Raw genomic sequence first — 12068 nt, forward strand, 5'->3', positions numbered from 1 at the left:
TTTTGTTTGTAACCAAAAAGATAAAATCAAGAGATAACTTCTGTGAATTGCAGCCATTTGTAACCTATTAGACAGCACAAATCAAAGATCATTAAGTGAACATCCTTTGAAACAACATTTAACTTTTAAAAAGAATCAGAAAGCTGGAAGATCTAAAATTAGTTGTCTTCAACCTCTGTTGTCATTTTCCTTTTGATACAAACCTCTTTGTATTTTCAGAACTGCAACTGACTGCAAAGCAAGTTTCAGATATAAAAGGGCCTTAATTAGAGACAAGGAACAACTAAGTATCTGTAGGTAAATACTTACAAAATAGAACTGTGAGTAGCAGCAGTGTAATCTCACTGACCACATCACGTGCAACCTGCACAATGGAAGATGGAAGGGTTTCAGAATACATATTCTGGAAGAACTGGGCTTGCCACTTGTAAAAGTAATTCAAATCCATAAAATTCAGACATTACTTTTGATATCTTGATCTGCAGTTCCTGCAAATCCATTAATGATTGTGTGAAAAGTGCCTGCTTCTATATGCATGTCTCTGTGCACCTATGTGATTATAAAATAGGGGAACATAGGTGGCAAACCTCCATTTTCCTTGGTTATCACCATTCTGCCATGGTCTTAGCATTTCTGGGTCTTACACTTCCCTAGAATTGCCACAAGCAGTTTTCAAAGGAGTTCTAAATGAATGGTAATGATAAAGAAACCAATTTCTTCACTATGTTGAACAGTTTTTATAATATTAATAATTAAATTCTCAGCTGAAATAAACTTCTGTCTAAATTACAGGCTTTTTTCCTCTGCAAATTTTCCAAACTATGCAACAAAGAGTAGCCTATATTTCCTGTGGAGTTTTTTTCAATAATCTATCCAGAAACACACTTTCCTGGGGTGGGAGGTGAGGGCTGGAGAAAAAGGAGTCTCAAATAGACAAATAACACAGTATCTGATAATATCTGATAATCCTCTCATTTCTGCTTGTTTTTATTTTCATAGCAACTTATAAAGGATACATCAGTTACTCAGGAGGACAGTAATTACATTAAAGCACTACTTTGTTTTCAGTAAGAATGTATATGTAAATAGCTAGATGAATACAGAGTGAACATCTTACTAGCAACCATTATGCAACAACTTCTTAAGCGTCCTGAGAATGCTGTAGGCTCTTTCTGATTACAGTGAGCCTTCATTTTTTTCCTTGCAAATTTGATATCACACAGAATTTCCAAGTTAAATAGATAATTTTCCACACTATTTGCTGCCTGATGTAACACTGAAAAACAAGCTGAGTCATTGGACTTAAAAACACAGATTCTTTCACTCTCTTAATCTTTTTTTTCCTGTATGCAATATATAGGTTATTACAAATATATTGTTCGCTGATATTACTGTGTTTCACTGACTAATTTAAGTGAGGAAAATATGATAATGGAGGCTTCAACAACTGACATATATTTTGACAAAATATCCCCCATTAACACTGCAAGAATTAGAATCATCTGCCTTCAAGATTCTAAGAAAAAGCTTTAACTCTAGCTCTGTCTGTTAGAGAGAAAATAATGCACTTCCTGGAATGATTAATACTCCCCATGAGTAAAAGAACTTTCTCTTTTTACCCAGATACCTGTTAATACCATCTCAACCTTTGGTACTTTTAAGGAGTATTAAGGGCTGCAAGAGAGCAGGATGGGATGGGACAGCCAGGCAAGTCACAGGAGAGTGACCTGATGGAAAGTGAAATCTGGTTCAGCACACCACTTTTGGGAGTGTGCCAGCACCACAACTAGCCCAAAGACATTGTAGTCCCGATTAGGCATAGTGCAGTAATGGAAAACCATCAGATTCATTCAGTATTCAAGGTGGGAAGCTGTACAACAATTTGTTTCACAACAAAAAGTTGACAGAACAAATCCAAAACAACTCTGTGTGCATGTTTACATGGGAAGCTCTTGGCATCAGTAGTGCATTTGAAGGTGTGCTTCAAGTCCCTCATGGTTTTTGTAACATTTTCAAATTCATTGCTGTCTTCAAGATGACAGGAAATTCAGGTCTACCTTCCTCCTGGGAGATCTTTATTCACAGACAAGTCAAAAACCCTTGACAAAAGGCAACCAAGGGAACTTGCTGACCTTTTAGCTGCCTGTCTAACATCAGTGCAAGTATTGCTTCCTGATAAAATAAGAAATTCAATTTAAGGGGAAATGTAGCATGTATTTGAGTAGGTTCTCATTTTATTTTACTTCTTTGGCTGTCTCTCAAACAGAAAACAAATGTAAATAAACTGGACTCCATCCTTCATTCCTGTGCTGTTACCAGAGCTAACAATGCTGCACACAAGGTTAACTCGATTCTTGCACCATTGTGCACTCCTCTACCTGCTCTCTTGTTCACTCAATGGTGTTTATCTGCCCAAAATAAAACTGTCATTTAGAAATCCTACCTTTATATTATCCCATTAATTTCTGTTCTTAATTTCAGGAAGAAATGTCTCCTTAATTGAAAAACCCATTACCACCTCAGTTCTTTGGAAAATAGCTGATTCCTCAACCGTGGTCTACCACAGTAACATCCATACTTTGAAGGACAGGTATAAAGCCAGCATGAAGGAAGTTTGTTGGGTTATAAGGGCAGTCTAGATCTGTGTCCAGACACTTCCAGTACCTTTTATGTATGAATCCTTTTCATCTTCCTCACTTCCCCTAAATGGACTATTTTTTTTTCTAATATGACCAGCCAGAAAGTCTTGGCTGAAAAACACATCAGGGACTGGAGAACCTCTCCTGTGAGGAAAGTCTGGGAGAGCTGGGACTGTTCATCCTGGAGCAGAGAAGTCTTAGGGGGTCTTATCAATGTATATAAATATCTGAGGGGAGGGTGCAAAGAACCAAGCTATTTTCAGTGGTGCCCAGTGACAGGGAGAGATGCAATGGGCACACTCTGAAACACAGGAGGTTCCCTCTGAATGTATAAATATTTTTTCATTGTGAGAGTGAATGAACATTACACAGGTTGCCCAGGGAGGTGGTGGAGTATCGATTCTTGGAGATGTTCAAAACACACCTGGACATGGTCCCAGGAACCTGGCTCTGGGGGCACTATTGTAGCAGTGGAGAGAGACAAGATGACCTTCTACCAGATGTCTCTTCCTACCTCAATTCTTCCATGGTTATGTGGTGCACACAGGATATTTGAAGCTGATAGATAACCTGGCTTCTTTAAAGGAGAAGAGATGTCGTTTTATGTATAAAATGAAAAGAGTATGGGTCTCCAATTTTGAAAAAGACAGAGAATGACTTTAAAAATGCTTGCATTCATATATTATAATTTGAAGTATCTCTCTGTTACAGTTTTATAATATTACCTTCTTTGCTTTGGTGTGTACATTAGCAAGTATTATTTTATTTATATATAAGACACCAACTCTAGGAAATTTTCAGAAACAATTATCTGATGCTTGTAGAAACTAACAAACCAGTCTAAGAGTCAGTTGTGGTCTGCTATGAAAAGTAACTCCAAAATGTAGTAATGTTTAAGTACAAAGCTTAATCTTAGAGATTTACACGTCGATCTTGATTTGTACCTATTTATAGCATATCTTCCACATCACTAGTTTAAATTTGCTAAGCTGGTCAATATGTCTGGATTTGGAAGCTATTTAAGAATTTGTTCCCATCCTAAGGGTACAACAACAACAACAACGAAAAACCGTTGCGAAGAGACCATAAGAAAAGGCAAAACAAGTCTGTTACTGGACTTCTAAAATGATCCACACCATAGTATCTTTTGGGTTTTTGTTGTTTGTAGTTAACATCCTTTTGCAGACAGTGCTTTTAGGAACAATAGCACTCTACCTTAGCTAGGTATTGTAGTATGGATGTATCTTGGATGTCTCTTGTGGTTTCAGTTTATTGCAAGTAGCTAAAATACACTTGGTAACTAACTTCGTCCCTCCAAGCAGTCTGTAAAATTTCTATCTAATTATAGAATCATAGAATCATTATGGTTGGAAGAGATCCTCAAGATCATTGAGTCCAACCATTAGCTTAACCCTGACACTAAACCATGTCCCTAAGAACCTCATCTGTACATCTTTTTAACATGTCCACGTATGGTGACTCAATCACTTCCCTGGGCAGCTTGTTCCAGTGCTTGACAATCATTTCCATGAAGAATTTTTTTCCTAATTAATTCTTAATGAATGGAACAAAACAGGGTTTCCTATTTCCTGTGTTAGTTGTCCAAAAATAAACTTATGGCTTGACAGCTATTTACTTTCTGAAGAACCCTTACTAGTCCTACGAACAGCACTATATTCAAGTACATGGGAAACATCCTCTAGCACTGGAGCACAATTATCTGTCATAGTAACCTGCTAAAATATCCTGGCACCATGTGAGCCTGCCAGCCAGCATACTGCAAAGCACATAGGGTATTGCTGGGGCTGTTCCCAACAGGTGGTTCATGTGCAGCCACCTTGGTTTGGACTTAAAGAGAGCTTATATATATAGCTGTGGGTTATTCTATGCAATTTGGTCTTAGTTGACCCCCTTTCGTGTATTAGCACAGATTCAGCCTCTCATCTGGGCTCAGGCATGGCTGCTGGTTAATGTTGGAAAGGGCAGTTGTAGCAGAACTTGTGCATCGGTACAGCAGTTTTTGCAGCAGTCTCCTTTTCACTATGTTCTTCTACCACTCTCTCTATATCAAAGCATCTCACTATAGTTGAACAAAACAAATAATCAAGTAATATTTTTCCTCGGCTAATTAGTAATATTAATATCTGCTGTAAAGTTGCATATGGAAATCGAGGCAATTGCACTGAGTGGGCAAAGTCTAAGAAAGAGTTGAAATTACTGGTCTTTCTTGTTTGAAATCTTCCCTTTCAGTAAATCTGCAGTTATGGTGGATGTTGATGTGTGAGTCCCAGGAACATTCTCTGAGACACCACCAGCAAAATTAAAACTATTAGGAACTATTTTTTCTTCATTCATATTCATGTTAACAAACATTGCCATACATATGCTGTACATGCAGGTCTGCAATGCTGATTTCCAGTCCTTCTAACTGAGTTGTGAAGATATTTTCTCATTAATATTTCAGCCATGTATTACTGCCCTCCCTGCTTGTACAGTAGGAGAGAAAATCATTTATTGGAGGGACTTTATGGGAAGCAGGAAAAGGACAAGGATTTTTGAAGAATGAACTGGAAATGTAGAACTACCTAATTTTTCCTGAGATTTCAAAAGATCCAGGTAAATGCTGAACAGCTATCACAGAAATAGCATTTCAGATTGACACCACAGAGCTCTCTGATATCCCTCCTAATTATTACATATAACTCCATAGGACCAACATCTTTCAGTATGTCATTATCATGAATCTTGGATTGCTGATGACTTTGACAACTAGAATTTGATGACTGAAATGCCGTCTGCATACTCCATCAAAACAGAAAAAGGCTTATCACTGGAAATGAAAACCCACTTCCCTATGTAATACTGTCTGTTCTGCATTGCTTCAGTGATGATTTATCTCTCTGGGCTTTTTTTTTAAGTGACTGTTTCAGTACACTGAAGATACTCTAAGGACATACAACAATCAGATCTTACCAGCTGTTTGATATTCAGTCCACACATCCTGCTTGGAGTGGAAACTGCCCTTTCAGAATGGCCTTAGCTTCTGTGTGGACAACGAAAAGGCAAAACAAATTGTCATAACTGAAAAAATGAACCAGCTGCCTTTCCAGGGTAAGCTGTCTCCTCACCTTTATGTTTGCTAAAATGGTTTACTTTGTGCACTACAGGGCATTCTCCTCCACATGCATGTATGTTCTGGTACTGCCCTTTACTGAAGTTACATGTACAGACAACAGGGACTTTACTGGTGTGTCATGGTTTAACCCCAGCTGACAGCTAGGATCACACAGCTGCTTCCTCATTCACCCCACCCCAAGTGGGGTGGGGGAGAGAATCAAAATGGAAAAAGAAACTTGTTGGTGGGAGATAAGGGCAGTTTAATAGGACAGCAAAGGAAGAGAAAATAATATTGATCATAATAATTGAATATACAAAACAAGCAATGCACAATACAATTGCTCACCACCTACAACACAAATAGCCCTTCCTGACCAATGGTATTTGCCCTCAGGCTACTCCAGTTTCTATATTGAACATGATGTTATACAGTAAGGAACAGACCTTTGGCCATCTTGGGTCAGCTGTCCTGGCTCTGCTCGCTCCGAGCTTCTTGTGCAGCTGGTAGAGCATGGAAAGCTGAAAAGTCCTTGACGACCTGGCGACAAGCAAAACATCAGTGTATTACCCACATTCTTCTCATACTAAATCCAAAACACAGCACTATATCAGCTAGTAGGAAAAAATTAACTCTACCCCCGCTGAAACCAGGACAATTGGTGGGATGGGGGTTCAGTTTGTCAAAGACACATTTGTTAGCCTTGCTGCCATGAATCATCACTCAATCCTAGAAATCAGGTTTCTGAAATATTTGAAAAAAACATTTTTTCAAATGTCAAGCTAGAAACAGAAATGCAGAAGAAGAGGGTTTTTGATAGCTGTCTGAGATTTCTGTACATCTGCTCTCTGTTCTTGATGAAATTTTGCTGCTATAAGAAACCCTGATAGTTCAGGTTCCATGAACCACAGATAAACACTGGAACTAGACTATGGAGTTTCTAACATCTGTCTGGCTGTTATTTTTCTTACACACAGCCTTCCTTGGAGAGAACCAGTCAAGGTTAGCAGCACAGAATCCCACATCAAGCCTTAGAAAATTTAGATGATCACATCTTTGATTCTCACTGATATTTTGCTGTCATTAAAAATGAGGTCATGTTTACAGAAATAATTCTATTCCTTGTATTTGAATTCAACCATTATGCACTACCGTAGTGCCCATAGGGCACATTAGGCCTTCATGAGGAACGAAACAGTCTTAGCTAAGGAAAAAACAAATCAGAGAAAATGACTATGTAAGACCGCCTAAAAACACATATTTATTCACTTTTACTTTTCCAAATTCCATTTTCATATAGCAGCAATGAAAATAAATTTTTATGCAAAGGTGCATATGATCTTTCAATAAATTCATGTGCACATGTTAACCTTTTAAGTACTCAGTACCAAGATTTTTTAGCTAAACAGCATAAATTCCTGCATAACATTGCCTTTGGCTGTCTGTATTATGCCGTTTATGATAGCTCCATAAGAAAATCTGAAAGAAAGCCTTCCACAAGGGTGAGCTGAAGGACCCTCCTCAAAGCTATAATGGTTGCTATCACCACAGCATTATGAAGATCCAAATCACTGGTGTGGGAGCAGTTCAGTGGCCATCAAAAAGACAGTATTTTGTACTGTCTAGGAGGACAACAGGTCATAGCAGTACCTACGGTTCTGTGAAGAAGAATAATTGTTGTGTTACCCCAAAAAAACAGACACTCCCACGTGGACTAAAGATGTACAAAGCAAAGTTCACTTGGTGTGTTTCTGTCATACAAGAAAAGAAACTAGTCAGTCATACTGTAAATCTTATTCTTGCCATGTCCTATTCTGCAAAAATTTCAACTTTTAAAATATGGTAACTGTGTCATCACACAATCTCTTGCAGCTTTGTTGCTGGACACAAGAGGCGCTGGCCTATTCTGCATTTTAAACCAAGACTCCTCCTGGGCTACCATATCTTCTTTCTTAAACACTCCAAAGCCTTTTTTTTTTTTTTTTTGGCAGTTGCTCTACCTGTCTTGAGGGCACTGCAAAGCCAGTAAGCAGATGAGGCATGTAACACTGGGAGGACATTTTTGAAGTAACTCTGCAAAAAGATTTGTTCAGCACAACCTATCTGAAGTGAGTTGCCAGGTCCATCAGAGGTGACATCTTTGTCTAGGAGGTGACCTCTAAAAGGTATGAAACATCTAAGTATGACAGTATGTTTCTTAAATGAGAAGGAACTTATGTAAATACACCTGTTTATTATGGCTTTAGATGGGAAATTTCTTTTGTATCTTGCCACAGTCACTGAGTGGTGAGTAATAGGTAAAGAGACAATTAGGGTTTGCCCCTTGAAAACGAAGAGCACTGCGATGTGGCATAAGAAGATAACAAAGAAAATGTACATCCCAGGCTCCCTGTCCCACGCAATTCCCATGTCCTCACAGCACTTATGCCAAGGGCCAGAAACTGTCACAGCAGCATCATGGAGAATGTGTAGCTTTGGAGAGAAAAAGTGCAATTTTCAGCAGATCTAAAGTGAGCAGATGCAATGCATCTGACAGCTCTCCTGCTGTAAAGGATGAGGTTGGGGCTACACTGAAATGAAAGTCTGTTCAGGGAACTTTCAGGTGGCAGCTGATCCCAGAGACCACTCTGTTATTAGTTTGAGCCACGGCTGAGGATGCTGTGCCTTGAGACAAGGGAAGCAAGGCAGATCCCTTAGGCATCAGCTTTTACCCCAAATCTCCCTTTCTCTGCTGTGTGCAAGAAGGACGAGGGAACATCCTGGACACAATTTACAGCCCCGTCATCTATACAACCTACAGGATTCAAACCGAATTTAGAGATAAATCAAGGGGAATTCAGTGGGGTTTTCACAGTTTATCCCTCCAAAGCTTGTCATTCCCTCAGTATATTTATTGCTCCTGAGTGTGGTTCTGACAAGGGATATCAATAAAACAGACAGAATTATTATTTAAGTTTAAATCATATTTGATAGAATTTGCTGGTTAATATTTTATCATGTACTAACAGTTCATCTAGAAATAATATTTTGTCCTAATTTTTCCAGACACTTTGAGGATCTCTGTATCCAGCATGAAGAAAACACGCCGCCCCTGTGCCTGCATGAAATCCACATTCTGGCAGTTCCCCCAGCTGAAGTACAGGTTCTCAGGAGACCATGGAGGAGACTCAAACTGCTACACACTATCGATCACAGACGAATGGGCTGCAGTAACAAATCCTAGAGATAGCTCACCACTTTGTTTCTGAAGACCTTTTCACACCTTTCTCTAATCACTGGGCAGAAAGCAATAAATTAAAGTAGCGAGTTCAGGCTTTGGAAATGCTTAGCAGGCAGGGTAGAACAGGAAAACATATAAGAGTTTGAATTATTGTATGCTGCAACCTTCCACGTTTACATTTGAGTCATAAGTTATGGAAGTGAGTATAAATAAGAATTAAATATCTGCAAAGTCTTTTTTCTTCTGTCCTTTGATTACAGATCTATTTTATTTATGACTCCCAGAAGACAACCAAACTTCTACTATGTGACATTTCTTCTGTAAATTGTTAAAGAATCACAAAAATGAAATACTTCACAGCAGGTTTTTCCTCTACTGCTACCTGTCTGTGGTATTACCTTGGTCCCTGTCCTAAACCCCTCCTTAGCAGGTGATTTTTTTTCTAGTAGGGAAGCATCTTATTATAGTTTGTCTGCCTCATTCTGTGATTTTCTCTAAAGCCAGGTGATTTTGCTGTACAAGGTTTTTGATGCTTCTGCCACTTTCTAGATTGTTGTAATATTTTCACTCTTAGTGCCTGAAATATATTAAAATAAAATAAAGTTCCACAGGGATCAGTATTAGAACCAGTGCCATTTCACATATCTGTCAGTGTCATGGATGGTGGGAGTGAGTGCACCCTCAGAAAGTTTGCTGATTGCACCAAGCTGTGTGGTGAGGTTAACACACTGGAGAGATGGGATATCATCCAAGAGGTACCTTGACAGGGTGGAGAGGTGTCCCTCTGAGAATGGGGGATGTTGCTTGATGGGAAGCTTAATGTGACCCAGCAGTGTGCGCTTGCAGAACAGAAAGTCAACTGTATTCTGGGCTGCATCAAAAGAAGCCTGAAGAGCAGGTCAATGGAGGGGATTCTGTCCCTCTATTCTGCTCTAATGAGACCCTATCTGGAGTACCACATGCAGCTCTGGAGCCCCCAGTATAAGAGAGACATGGACCTGTTGAAGTGAGTCCAGAGGAGGCTACAGAGATGATCAGAGGGCTGGAGCACCTCTCCTGTGAGGAAAGGCTGAGATAGTTGAGGTTTTTCAGCCTGGAGACAAGAAGGGTCTGGGGACACCTTACAGCAGCTTTCCAGTACCTAAAGATGGCCTACAAGAAAGCTGGAAAGGGACTTTTTACTATTTTCTACTTTCTGCCTGCTTCTGGCATAATTTCCTTCTGACTTGTGTTATAACTGAGGTCTGTTGCTGCAAACCATTAATACCTGTAATGAGGTTAACTTTTGCACAGGTTTATTTTAAGGGTCAGGCCAGATTGCAATGGTCATAAGGCAAACTGATGCTTGAGACTTTAATTGCACCCAGTCATTCTTCGCTCTTTGGTGGTAAATCACGTACATAGTGTTAGGTAAGAAATCATTGTTTAATAACAGATGCATAAGCAGACCATACATTTTGTTAAGCACTGCTGTCTTCAGCACACAGCATTGACAGAAGATGACAGAAGAGATAACTTGCCCTCTGACACCTTATATCCTCATTCTTAGTCCATTATCCTAAATGCTGGAAGAGTCTGAACTGAGACCTCTTTGCCATCTGGCTGTCTTTCAGTGTTTTCTCCTACAACACCTATCTCCATTCTATTTATGGACTGAAGGGCATATATGGAGCTGGCTCACCACCTCACAAACCTTTCCTGTATCTGTGTCACCACATGGAAATAGCAGTGTCCAACCACAGACTCTGCAAATGCACAACAACAGCAACACTTTTAATACATATTTGCAAAGAAAAGTGAAACCCAGAGAAATCCATTCTAGAATCCTCGTTGTTCCCAAATGCAGAAAACAACACACAGTAGAGAATAATTCACCCCACCAGCCCAAATAGCATAGGCAAAAAAATCCCAATATACAGACACAGTTCAAACTAAACTGCACACAATGGAGTTAATGCTACTTTTATTTATTAGTAGTATGTTATCAAGAAACTCACAAATAAAGGTGTATCGCACTGTCATCAGCCTTCTCTTAATGCACTTCAGAAATATTCATCATCTAAATCAGTTTCTCGCTCAAGCCCAGCTCTGGAAGTGAATAAAAAATATTAAACAGAGTTCTTCCAGCTCGGGCTTTATCATAGCAGACTGGCAGTGGTGCTCCCTCTTCTTTCTGTCTCTTGCTTTTAAACGTTTTTGTAAGTGAATTTATTTTTATTAGTTCTCATTAGCACTGCCAGTTTAGGGAAACACATTGCCTCTATTAAGATGCAGGCTGCCCACATGTTCCTTTCTGGAGCTGGCTAAACAGGTTTTCATAGGAATTTTGTCAGTGAAAGGAAGAGAGTAGCAACATTCTCCTTTTTATGGCCAAGAAATTTCGCCAAGATTTCTTCAGTGTGCAAGTTGCAAAAAATTGCTGTAATGCAGCTGTTGCATCACACAAACATTATCTTCTCACAACAGATATTCTGTGTCTGGTTGTGCTTCCATCTTAGACCAGCTTCTTCCCACATCATACCAATCTCTGCAACCTTCCAAGTGCCAAAACTCTACAGGTGCTCTTTACATTTGCCTTCTTGTTTGCATTAAATTGTCTAGCACTGAACCAGATATTGTCTACACAAAATATTTCTTTGCCTGTGTAGCATACAGAAATCAATTTGGGTCAAATAATAATCTTTTTCAAATTATAAGTATTATGCTGCCAGCATATATTTCCTGTCTTCTCAGAAAAATAATTTCTCACCAATTTTACTCCATGGTGATTTTTACTATTCTCAATGTCTGTCATTTTCAGCATTGTGTCATGTAAACTACATAATATTCTCTTCTGAGAGAATCATCATTATTTTCTCTCACTAAAAACTAACTGAATAATTAAAAGCTGCCCTTTTCACTTAACTCATAGTGAGTTTTTTCTGTATAATTTTTAAATAAATGAAATCCATGTGATAACAGTCAGAAGTTAAACTGTTTATTAAATTGAAAATTTATGGCTTGGAGCACTGATTTGCTAATTCAAGTTTTCTTGACAAGTGTGTCATTAAATGCAACAAGGAGAAAGAAATTCCATATTTTCAAAGCAATACTC

At 38.9% G+C, this 12068-nt stretch overlaps 1 long non-coding RNA gene across 1 annotated transcript in view; it reads right to left on the minus strand.

Moving 5' to 3' along the window:
• Positions 1-321: 321 nt before the first annotated feature.
• Positions 322-12068, minus strand: part of LOC139826413 (uncharacterized) — a 46065-nt gene continuing 34318 nt past the window's right edge. The window contains exons 5-6 of the long non-coding RNA XR_011736452.1: positions 6201-6294; positions 322-364 (exon numbers count right to left, since the gene is read on the minus strand). This is a non-coding gene — a long non-coding RNA (uncharacterized lncRNA). The remainder of the gene's footprint in view (positions 365-6200; positions 6295-12068) is intronic.

Source organism: Patagioenas fasciata, chromosome Z (assembly GCF_037038585.1).
Source record: "Patagioenas fasciata isolate bPatFas1 chromosome Z, bPatFas1.hap1, whole genome shotgun sequence".
Lineage (NCBI taxonomy): Eukaryota > Metazoa > Chordata > Aves > Columbiformes > Columbidae > Patagioenas > Patagioenas fasciata.